Raw genomic sequence first — 11,483 nt, forward strand, 5'->3', positions numbered from 1 at the left:
AGAAGGCAGCGGGAGGGACGTATCACTGGGACCATTTTGCGAAGATAACAATATCCTATTCTAGCACAATTCCTTACCTAGTGCTGACCGTGCTAGGCACCCGACCATGCATACATTAACCCATTCAGCTCTCTGGGAGGCTGGTAGAGCTGTCAGCCCCATATCCCAAGTGAGGAAACGGGCGCAGGGAAGTTGAGTGACTTGCCCAGGATCACACTGGTAGGAAGGGGCAGAGCTGAGATTTGAACACAAACTCAAATTTGGCTCCAGAGTTTGAGCTCTTAAGAACCTGAGGCTCAGCCCGATGAAAGCCCAGCATGGGATTCCAACCCACACGTCCTGCCTCGGCGCCCAGGGCACTCCTCTTCTTCACAGTCCGCACCCACACTGAGTCGGGGAGTGGAGCTGGCTGTGGGGCGTGGAAGTTGGACCTGCAAGGTGACACGGGTGACCTCGTGCCGGCCGAGAACACTCTGGCCTGGATTGCCACCTTTGAACCATTGCCTACATGGCAGATCTCCTTGGACTCCCTTATTCCCTCCTGATTTCCCTAAGTTCCCTAGGAATACAGGAGAGTTGGGGACTGTTTCTGGGCTGTTATCAAAGCCATCCTATATAATAAAAGGCTAATATGCAAATAGACCAAATGGCGGAACAACCAAACAACAGAACAACTGGTCACTATGACGTGCGCTCACCACTGGGGTGTGTGCGTGGAACATGGTGGGTGTCGGCTGCGGCAGGATGGTGGAGCAGATGAGCGGGGGTGCCAGACCAAGGCAAGGTGCTGGTTGTTGTCATTGGAGCGAGCCTCTAGTGGTTACTGAAAATTCTTTGCTCCCAAGAGCCACAGTCCCACCTGGCACTCGCACCTGCTGCTGGTGCTGGCCCTGCTTGCACCTGTTGCTGGTGCTGGAGCCACCTCTTGCACCTGCTGCCAGTGCCTGGCACTGGTCCTGATTGCCCCTCAGGGCTTCTCCGCCTCCCCCTGCTCCTGAGAGGTGATCAGGGCAGCAGCCGCTGCTCCCACTCGCTGACAGTGCTGTCCCCGCTTGCACGCACTGCTGGTTCTGGCCCCAGTCACTCTGCACCATCAGCAGATGCGAGTGGGGTGGCGGTGGAAGCAGGGCTACAGGCAGACAGGGCACAGGGCCATGGTGGGAGGGGCTAAGACCCGCCCCCTGTGCTAACTGCAGCCTCACAGCCCACAGTTTGTTTCAAGGTGCACGAATTCGTGCACTGGCCCCCTAGTTTTTAATGAAAAGCAAGCAAACCAACCCCTCCTCCCTGCCCAGCTCTCTTCACTGGGGACTAAAGAAAGCCATGTTAAATTGCGAATAAAAGGGAGGCTTCACATCACAGGAGTGGCGACCCTTGTCAGTATCTTGCGGCTCTGCAGATAGCGGGCATTGTGGAGTTGGAATGTTCTGGCTCGTACCCACCACTGGGGACTCAGCAAGCAGTCTGCATGGTGAAGGAGGGACGAAGGGAGAGAGGGCGTTAGGGAGGGAGTGACTGAATGAGGGAGGTGGTGAGTCTGCTGCCGGCTGGGGCAAGGGTCTGGAGGAGCACTGAGTGTCTGTCCAGTGGTGCTGGAAAGGTCCCTCTGTCCTCCTGTCTCCCATCCAGGGGTCAAGGGTCAGTCTACACTGGACACTGAGCTGGTAGGGACCTGCTGGCAGCTCAGTGGGAGGCTGGGTATCCCTGCTCAGCCTGAGTTCTAGCCTGACTCAGGCAGGGCCCAGGAACTTTATTTACTGTGGGAACAGCTCTGCTGTTTGTCCAGTTCCTCTGAGAAGCCCTGTGCTGGTGGTGCTGCTGACATGAACCCACAGACCTACATGCTGTTCCCCATACCCCGTGGCGACCCACTGCTTCACCTTGAACCCGAGGAAGCTGGAGGTGCGCCTCCCCACCCCCAAACTCCAGCCGCTTTAGGGCATCTAGTTCAGATATGGGGAGGTTTAGGGTACAACATTTGATCACCCTGGATTAGTTTATCTTCACCCCGTTGCTCTCATATAACCTTGGACCAGGTGTTCCCCATCTCTGGGTGTCCCTGAGGTCCCCACCAGCCTTGACATCCTAGGGGTCTGGATGTTTGTGAAGGGTTTGTGCATCACCTTGAGGTTGGTCCTGACAATGAATGGCAGGGGTCATCTGATTGAGGACCCCAACCCCTACCCCGTGTGGGGTTGGAAGGGAGAACCATAGACATAAAATGACATGCCCATTATATGTAGGAGTGCAAAAACTACTGAAAGAATGAGTGACAGTGGAAGCTCAGAAGCAGGCTGAAGTGGTCCCAGAAGGCTTCCTGGAGGAAGAGGCAAGGCTCAGAGACAGCTTCAGCCTATTTAGGAGCCACATTTGAACCTCAGTCTCAGCCATGGGCAGATACCCTTAGCGTTCTTAGTCTGTCTTGGAGGACTCTTTATCTTTTAAAACCCAGCTTGGCCATCATTTCCCATTCCAATTCCCATCCTGCCTGCTCCCAGAATTTATGGCATTTCCTTAGGATGCTTTCCTGACTTCAGTTGTTCCCTCCACAGGATTAGCATGTGTCAGGTGCTGAGTACACTGGGATGAACCCAGGCTGTCGTGTGGAGCTACAGCTAATGAGGGAGACCAAGTGAAATGGTAGTCAAAGAAATACCGAAGGAAAATCTGTGCTAAGTGCTGTGAATAATCACAGTAGGATGAGTGTCACATAAGTGCTAGCTATGTGCCAAGCATACCTGAACTCAGTAATTCCTTATAACGGCTCGGCAGTAGGTAATAGCTTTGTGTCAGTATTAAAGATGAAACTGAGACAGAGAGGTTAAGTAACTTGCCCAAGGTCACACAGCCAGTAAGTGGCACTGCTGAGATTAAACTCGGGCTGTCTGGAGAACAGAGAACAGGAGAGAATAATGAGAGAGGGCAGGAGTTCTCTGAGCAGGTGATAACTAGGTGAAACCTTGCAGTTGAGAAGGAGGCAGCTGTGGGAGGAACTGGGGGAAGAGCATTCCAGGCAGAGGGAACAGCATTCATCTGCAGGCTCCAAGCGGGGAGCGGGGGATGGAGCTTGGCGCATCTGAGCAGCTGAATGAAGCCAGTGAGGCTTGGAGTGGAGTGAATGAGGGCAGCGCAGCTGGAGGGGCTGAGACGTGGCTGCCACATAGCAGGCTGGGGGGCTAGGCCCTGTTTTGAGGTCTGGAATACCCTGGGTTGTATAGTCCTGCCCACCAGACTGTGCGCTCCTTGAGCACTCCCTGACCCCCCAGGCTTGGTGCCACGGTTAGCAGTCCTTGCACACCGAGCTCAGGGACCAAGGCAGCCCATTCTCACGGTTCTCCTCTGAATGGCCAGCACCCCATGGGTCCCAGCCGCCATCACATCCATCCCATCCATCCCTGCTGCTCACAGTACGTAGTTGGGCAAGAAGTGAGATGATGTGCTTGGGCTCGCATGGCTGGCGAGGGACTCAGAACCTCTACCAATGAGGCTGGGACCCTTTTCCAGCTCCTGTCTTGACCAGAGAGGCATCCAGGACCTCTGTACTCAAAATGTGGTTTCACTGTCTGTCATCCTCAGACCCACCCACCATCCTAGCCTCCTCTGCCACCTTCACACACTGACAGGGCAGATCCAGGCTGCCCACCTTCCCCCACCTCGTGCACACCAGGGCCCAGGGAGGTGCTCCACTGCCTTCACCTGTGCCTGGTCTGGCGGGGCCCAGCTGGCATCCCTGGTGCCCCTGGGTGGCGGGGCTCACCACCACTCTGCTCACAGTGCAAGCGCCCGGAGACCTGCCTTGGAGACACTAACGCACTTCACTCGGGGCCTCCGTTTCCTCATCTGTGAGCCGGTCTTCCTGCAGATCTTGCTAGGTCATTGGTGACATGACAGACTTTGGAGGATTGTAGAACTTGGCACATAGTGGGCCCGGTGAACACTGTATTGGCTCTTTTCATCTCATCGGGACCAGTTTCCTCAGTGGGTGGATAACAGGGTCGGCTGGTCAGCTGAGAAGGTAAGAGCTACCTCTTGTGGAGTACCTGCTGAGTGTCAGGCATGTTTAAAACTTCCCGCTGCTCTGCCCGCCTGCTGGTATTTTTTTTCTTCTTATAAATACAGTATTTATTTGTCTTCCTTCTGTCAAACCCTGAGCCAGCCACTTTCCCCAGGCTGCCTGGGGAGGTGTAGGAAAAGGAACATACAGGGCAGACAAGACACGGGAGAAAGAACTATGGGAGGTGGAGACGGCACCTTCACATGGCGAAGAGGAGGAGAAAGGCCACCATCAGGCAAAAGTGCCCCATGGCCTCTGAGAGGGCAAAGCCCAGAATGGTGTAGGAGAAGAGCTGCTGCTTCAGAGAAGGGTTCCTGGCATAGCCAATGATGAGGCTCCCAAACACAGTCCCAATTCCAGCCCCAGAGCCTGCCACCCCTACTGTGGCAGCCCCAGCCCCAGCCCCAATGAACTTGGCGGCTCTGTCGCTGTCGCTTGAAATGGCGCTGGTTTGGAAGCTGCGGCTAGAAATAAGCGAGGTTGGGGACGTGGGGCTGCCAAGCACTGAGGCTCTCCTCTGTTAGTGTCTCTGGTCGTTCCAGCACCACTGCAGACAGTGACCCGCTCAGCTGAGAGGTGCCCGGACCAAGGAGCGGGTGGAGACAAACTTGGTGCGGGCATACATTTTCAGGGGGTGAGGGGAGCTGCTCCCAGTGCAGAGAAGGCAGAGACCTGCCTGCTGGCATTCATCTGGCTGTACAGACAAGAACACCAGGGCCCTGGCATGGAGTCGCTTTGAGCCAGTTAGAGAATCCCAGGTCTGACCCCGAGCTGCCCCTGAGCGGGGGCGCTGGGGCTGTGGCTCTTGCCCTGGGCCGACCTGGCTGGGCGGAGGCACGGACAGTGCTGCCCTGTGGCCACCGTGTCCTGTGGCTCCAGGGGCAGATGGTGCTGGCGGGCGGCTCGCCTGAAGCTCCCTGGCTGTGGGCCTGTGTGCTCCTCGCGGGTCGGAGGTGGCACCAGGGCAGCGATGGAAAGAACCAGAGTCTGGTGCTTTAGGGACGCAGGGATGAGTCAGAGTAGACCTGTCCTCAGGGGCCCCCATGGATCTTTCCACGGGGAGTCAGAGAGGAACAGACTGATGACGACAGCACAGTGTGGCCAGGCTGGGACAGGGGAGGCCCAGAGGTGGCCGCTCACAGCCTCGGGGACAGGCCGGGCTCCCTGGAGGAGAGACAGCTGCGCGGGGAGAGAATGCGGCAGTGACCCCTCAGCCGTGTGATACGTATATCCCGCCTGGGGCTTCTGGAATAGTAATAATTTGCCCTCAGCAAGTCAGACCTTAACTAGTTCATGTCAGATTTAAGCACCTTTTGATTGTGGTAATCATTTCACAATGTATGTGTATATCAATGGTTCTCAACCTTCCTAATGCCTCGACCCTTTAATACAGCTCCTCATGCTGTGGCGACCCCCAGCCATAAAATTATTTTCGTTGCTACTTCATAACTATGATGTTGCTACTGTTATGAATCGTCATGTAAATATCTGATATGCAGGATGTATTTTTATTGTTATAGATTGAACATAATTAAAGCAGAGTAATGAATCACAAAAACAATATGTAATTATATATGTGTTTTCCGATGGTCTTAGGCGACCCCTGTGAAAGGGTTGTTTGACCCCCAAGGGGGTCGCGACCCACAGGTTGAGAAGCACTGATGTATATTAAAACATCACACTGTGCAACCTAAATAATACGTATAATTTTTATTTGTCAACTACATCGCAGTAAAGCTGGGAAATTGTAACGAGACATTGGGACTCTGCAGGGACATGGGACTTGCCCCCTGTCCTCAAGGAGCTTCCTGTCTCCTCATTGGGGCCCCACTTACAGCACAGGAAGCAGGTGTACATGCTTTACCTGGTCTGCTTGCTCCTGCCCTGGGGCTGTCACTCAGGATGGGATGCTGGGGCGAGGCATCCACAGGCGGGGCCTCAGGGGTCCACCCCTTGCCCGCTGGGGTGAGTGTGCCCTCAGGGCAGGGGGAGTCTTCTCCAAGCAGGGAACCTGTTGCTCACGGTGAGTGACACTGCCGAACCCCAGATCTCCCCAATCCTTGGCCTTGCCCTACTTGTGACCTCTAGAGCAGGCTGTGATCGGCCTCTGGGGGTGTGGCCCTGCTCCCAGGCCTGAAACTGATTAGAGGTCGGAAGGGAGCGGCCCTGGAGCCTTCCAGGAGTAGCCTCAGGTGCCAGCACACTCCAGGCTGAGCTCCACCAGGTGGGTCTCAATTTCCTTGATTCCTTGGGGAGGGAGGGTGTTGAGAGACCTGTTTCTCTCCTTCTTTACCCCTGTGAGCGGTGGGGGGCACAGATGGGTGGTCTGGAGTCCGAAGACTTCTGCTGGATTGGTGAGTCTTGATTAGTGAGTAGTAGCTCGCTTTTCCCAGCCTTTCCCCGCCCGTTTTCTCACCTGTAACTTGGGGACTCGGGGCTAATAATGGTCTTTGTCATTTGAGCCTGTTTAGTGCCAAGCAGGTCTATTCCATGCTGGCAGTTACACAGAGATGAGTTTTATGAGATTAAATGGTGTGCCTACAGGCCTTGAGAGCAGTGGGGTGCGTGGGAAAGGGTGGGGGAGAAGAAGGGGCTGAGGGTTAAATGACTTTAGGTCAAGGAGAGGGATTCCCCCCGCCCAAGAAAATGGGGAGGGGACAAGCACAGAATTGCTTCCCCGTTCCCTCCACCGCACCCCGAGGGCCTCCTGAGACTGAGTGTACCGGCCCCACAGGCCACACCTGGCTTCTGAAGATAGAGAGCTTCCGGCAGCCAGGCTCAGGTGTGTCTTGCTGCACACACCTGATCTCAGCTAGGCAGGTAGGAGGCTGGGAGGCACTTCTGAGCCTACTCTGCCTGTGGCTAGCCTGCAGTGGGATGACGATGTGGGGGTGCTGCCCAGGGGGGATGGACAGGTCAGAGACTACTCCTTCCAGATTTTCTCCATACCACCTGGGAGTCAGGGACGCTGGGAGGTAACCCATGGAGGGTCTCCAGAGTGCCAGGCTCTGTCTCAGAAGTCCCCGGGCTGGTGACTGGGTTTCCCTCCAACTGGCATCCCCCTCCGGAGTCAGAGAACACAAGTTCAATCTCGCCCTGTCTTTTCCTGGCCTTGTGTCCTTGGGTGGATCTTTCTATGATCCCTGAGTTTTTTGTGTGTTTTTTTTCAACTATAAAGTGAGGACTCCTGCTTCAGAGTGGAGCTGAGAATTAAAGGACCCCCAAGGACTAGGTCTGGCACACAGTAGGCACAATGAATGGCTGCCATCGATATCTGAAAGGGGATCTTTGAGCTCCTGCGAGGGCAGTTCTTGGGCAGCCCCTGTAATGTAGGCAGCTCTCCGGCTCAGGGAGACCTCCCTCCTACTTGCTCTGGTCCATTAGCAGGCAAATGAGCTCTAATAGCTCCCAGGTAACAACATCCCTCCCCTGTCCCCATGTCCCCTTCCAACTATTATCTTGTTTCTTTGCTCCTCTTCCCCACAAATTCTCTGAAAGTTTTCTGTGGTCCCTGCTTCCACTTCTTTACCTCTCCGCCTTTCTCTAACTCACTCTCTCTCTCCACCCTCCCTCCTCCCGCTCCCTCATAGCTTCTCTCCCCTTCTGCCTTCGGAGGGAGGTCCACCCTTCCTGGGGCTCCTCCCGCCTCACCCAGTGCCCCTTCTCAGTCTCCTTCGCAGGGTCCTCCTCCCACCCTACCTCTAAATAGCTCTGTCTTGGCTCTCTCTTCAGATGATTTCTGTCCTGGTTGCTATGTTGTGTGACAAGCTACCCCCAAAACTTAGTGGCTTAAAAACAAGAACCATTTTATTGTATTTTGAGATTTTGTTTGTTAGGAATTGAGCAGGGCTTAGCTGGGTGACTGTTCTGCTCTACCTGTCGTTGATGGAGATGACGCCATCCAAGATTACTTGTGGGTGTTCAGCTGGTGGGTGGGCTGGACTAGGGAGACCAAGATGGCACCGCGGGTATCTGGCTGCTTGGCATGGCCGGAAGGCTGGGCCTCACTGGGACTGTCATCCCCAGCACCAACGTGGGGCCTTTTTCGTATGACGGTCTCAGGGTGGTCAGACTTCCCACCTGGCAGCCGCTGCACCAGAGCAAGGGCTCCAAGAGGCCTGAGTGGAAGCTGCCAGGCTTCTCATGATCCAGCCTCAGGAGTCACCAGGTGAAATGTCACAACCTGTGACATAGATTCAAGCAGGGGGAGGGTTAGACTTGACCTGTCCCAGGGAATAGCGGCAAAGGATTAGCAGCCATATTTGACCGGCCACCGGGTGCAGAGTCCTGTGGATCTTAAATGCCCAAACACTCTCATGTCTCCAGCTGCAGCTCTTCCCCAGTGGCCTCCAATCTTGAACGTTGTTGCCTCCCTGACATCTCTCTTGAAGTGTTCAATAGGATATCAAAAATTCTTGATTCCATCCCCTACTTATTTCTCCCCAGTCACCCCCAGCTCAGTAACCAGCACCGTCACTCACCAGCCATGTGTCCAGAACCTGGGTCCTGCCTGCACCCTCCCTTTCTCTCATGCTCAGGTGTGGGATCCGTCAGCACTGCTGGCTCCACCTCCCAGGACTCCCTGGGGCCATCATCTGTCTGCATCTCCAGTGTTACTAGTCCAGCCTGGGCTCCATCACCTCTCCCTGGACGGCACTGGCCCATGAGGAGGCTCCCTGCTTTCTCTCTCTCACCCTCTAATCCACCCCACACAACAGCAGGGTGATCTTAATGCAGGTCAGGTCTCCTCCCTCCCCACTTACAGCTTCCAGTTCTTCCCGTCACACTTGGAGTAAAATCCAAATCCCACTGGAACCTACGAACGAGGCTCTGGGTGACAATGGCCCTACTTGTCTGTTCCCCTGGCTGCATTTCCCACTTGCCCCCTCCCTGACACCACTCCAGAGCCCTGGCCACCCTGCTATTCCTCTGGCAGCCAAGCCCGTCTTTGTCCCTCCTTGGATCTTTGTACCCTCTGTCCCCCTGACCCAACCTTGTGTCCCCAGAGCCTTGCAAAAGCACTCCTTTTTGTCATTCATTCAGATCTGGATTACCCAACCTAAATTAGCTCCTCCCATCCACCACCTTCTCTCTTTGTCACATCCGCCATTTTTATTATTTTTTTTTGGTAGCACTTTTCACTCTCTAAAATTATTTTATTCCTTTATTTGTTTACTAGAGGCCTGGTGCACAAATTTGTACATGGGTGGGGTCTGGCCTGATTGGGGCCGATCAATGATTCTCTCTCATCCTTGATGTTTCTATCTCCCTTTCCCTCTCCCTTTCTCTCTGAAATCAATAAAAATATCCTATATAATAAAAGCCTAATATGCAAATTGTCCCCTCACCTGGGAGTTCAATCATGGGGCCAGCCGGACGAACCCCACCCTTGCATAAATTCTTGCATGGGGCCTCTAGTATTAACACACACACACACACACACACAAAAACTATCAATGAGAGAGAATCATTGATCAGCTGTCTCCTGTCAGAAATCTCTCTTTTCATAAGCTGCTGGGGTCCGGCCAATGCAGACTGAGCAAGATGGGCCAGACACACCTTGGAGCCCTCCCACAGTCCCTCCCCGGCTGGCCAACCTCCCGTATCCCTCCCCTCCCTGGCCCAATTGTGCATTGGTGGGGTCCCTCGGCCTGGCCTGCACCCTCTCACAATCCAGGACCCCTCAGGGGATGTAGGAGAGCTGGTTTTGGACCAACGGCAGGAGGACCGGTTGCTATGACACACACTGACCATCAAGGGGCAGATGCTCAACACAGGAGCTGAGTCGGGCTGAGGGACCCCCCCACCCCCCAGTGCACGAATTTTGTGCACAGGGCCTCTAGTATATGTATAAAAGAAGGATCTATGGTGATGCCCAGCCAGAATTGGCCTCTCTCTAACCTTGTCCATCCCTGTCTGTTCTTGGTTTTATACCTTACTAAGACCCTTCCTGTCCTCTGACCCAGCCAGACCTTAGATTTACAGCGAGAGGCCTGTCCCCCAGGTGAAATGTGGCCCAGCCCCCTCACTGTCCCTCCTGGGGCATGGTTGTCCTTTGCCACTCCCTGTTCCCTCACAGGGCTGGGCCACACCCCAGTGGGGGGGCTGTCTTCTCCCGGCTACTAACCCTTTCCTGCCCTAAACATGCCCCCACCGCTCATGACAGCAGACGCTGCAGCAGCCACAGGGTGCTCCTTTACTTACAGCAGGAGTTGTCACTGTTGAGCGGTGGACAGATGAAGTCATGTGGCTGTTTTTGCATAAACAACCATTAACCTAGAGCCACCCAGCATGCATATAACTTAAAGCAAAGGGATGGCAATAGAAAAAAATATAAATGCGCAGGCTGATACCATAAATCTTGTTTGTTTTCATCTGCTCGGTGTGATGTTCATGTTAGGTTTCAGGTGGCCATCAATGAGCGGATGTGTCTTTATTCAAGCCATTTGATCCAGTGTTGAACAGAGCAGACAAATGTGCTAGTCCCCAGGAGACACCTGTAGGGTCTATTGAACACATGTACTGAGCCCTTCACCATGTTCTGGGTCTATGCAAACGCAAACTATGTCTACTCCCGCCCCCGTGACCTCTACCCTTGTGCCTGGAGGCCTGTTCCCAACGAACCTGAGCTGGTTTCTAGTGATTGTCTCCTTCCTTCCCAAGAAGCCATTTCCACAGTGAGGCGTCTTAGGGCTCCCTGAGTTGGTTTGGTTGTGTGGACGTCTGTGTGGGAAGCCTCCGTGGAAAGCCATAGACTCCGTCCTGTTCGATGTCTGGATCGGTGGCTGCAGCGAAGCCCTGGTGCTATCAGACTGCACGGTCACCTGGCAGGGTGGTCACAGAGTGGGGCTGACAGGCCTGCACACCCCTCCGCTGCCAGAAGCTCCCTCAGCTCTCCCATCGACCCGGAAGTGGGCTCATCCTCCAGCGGGGCGAGGGCTCAGCCACAGGGGGCTGTGCAGGCTCTTCCTGGCTCCGACGATTTCCTGTGTCGCTCAATAATGCCTTGCTTTTAAAGAAATGTTTTTATAGATTTTTAGAGAGAGAGGAAGTTAGAGGGATAGAGAGATGGAAACATCGATGAGAGAGAAATGTCATCGACCGTCTGCCTTCCACATGCCCCCTACTGGGGCTCAGGTCCACAACCCGGGCATGTGCCCTGACTGGGAATTGAACTGTGACCTCCTGGTTCATGGGTAAACGCTCAACCACTGAGCCACACCAACCGGGCAATGCCTTGCTTTTTATTTTATTGATTATTTATTTTGAAATATATATTATTATTGATTTCAGAGAGGAAGGGAGGGGGAGAGAGAGAAACAACAATGATGAGAGAGAATCATTGATTGGCTGCCTCCTCTATGCCCCCCACTGGGGATCGAGCCCCCAGCCCAGGCATGTGCCCTTGATAAGGATCGAACCTGGGCCT

General features: G+C 54.4%; 1 protein-coding gene and 1 pseudogene across 1 annotated transcript in view; one reads left to right on the forward strand and one right to left on the reverse strand.

Annotated features, from left to right (window-relative positions):
• Window positions 1-11,483, forward strand: part of ACOT11 (acyl-CoA thioesterase 11) — a 41,682-nt gene that overhangs the window by 2,005 nt on the left and 28,194 nt on the right. The window lies entirely within an intron of this gene.
• LOC102772598 lies at window positions 4,113-6,511 on the reverse strand (annotated as a pseudogene).

The sequence above is a fragment of the Myotis davidii genome, unplaced genomic scaffold (assembly GCF_000327345.1).
Source record: "Myotis davidii unplaced genomic scaffold, ASM32734v1 scaffold79, whole genome shotgun sequence".
NCBI classification, from domain to species: domain Eukaryota; kingdom Metazoa; phylum Chordata; class Mammalia; order Chiroptera; family Vespertilionidae; genus Myotis; species Myotis davidii.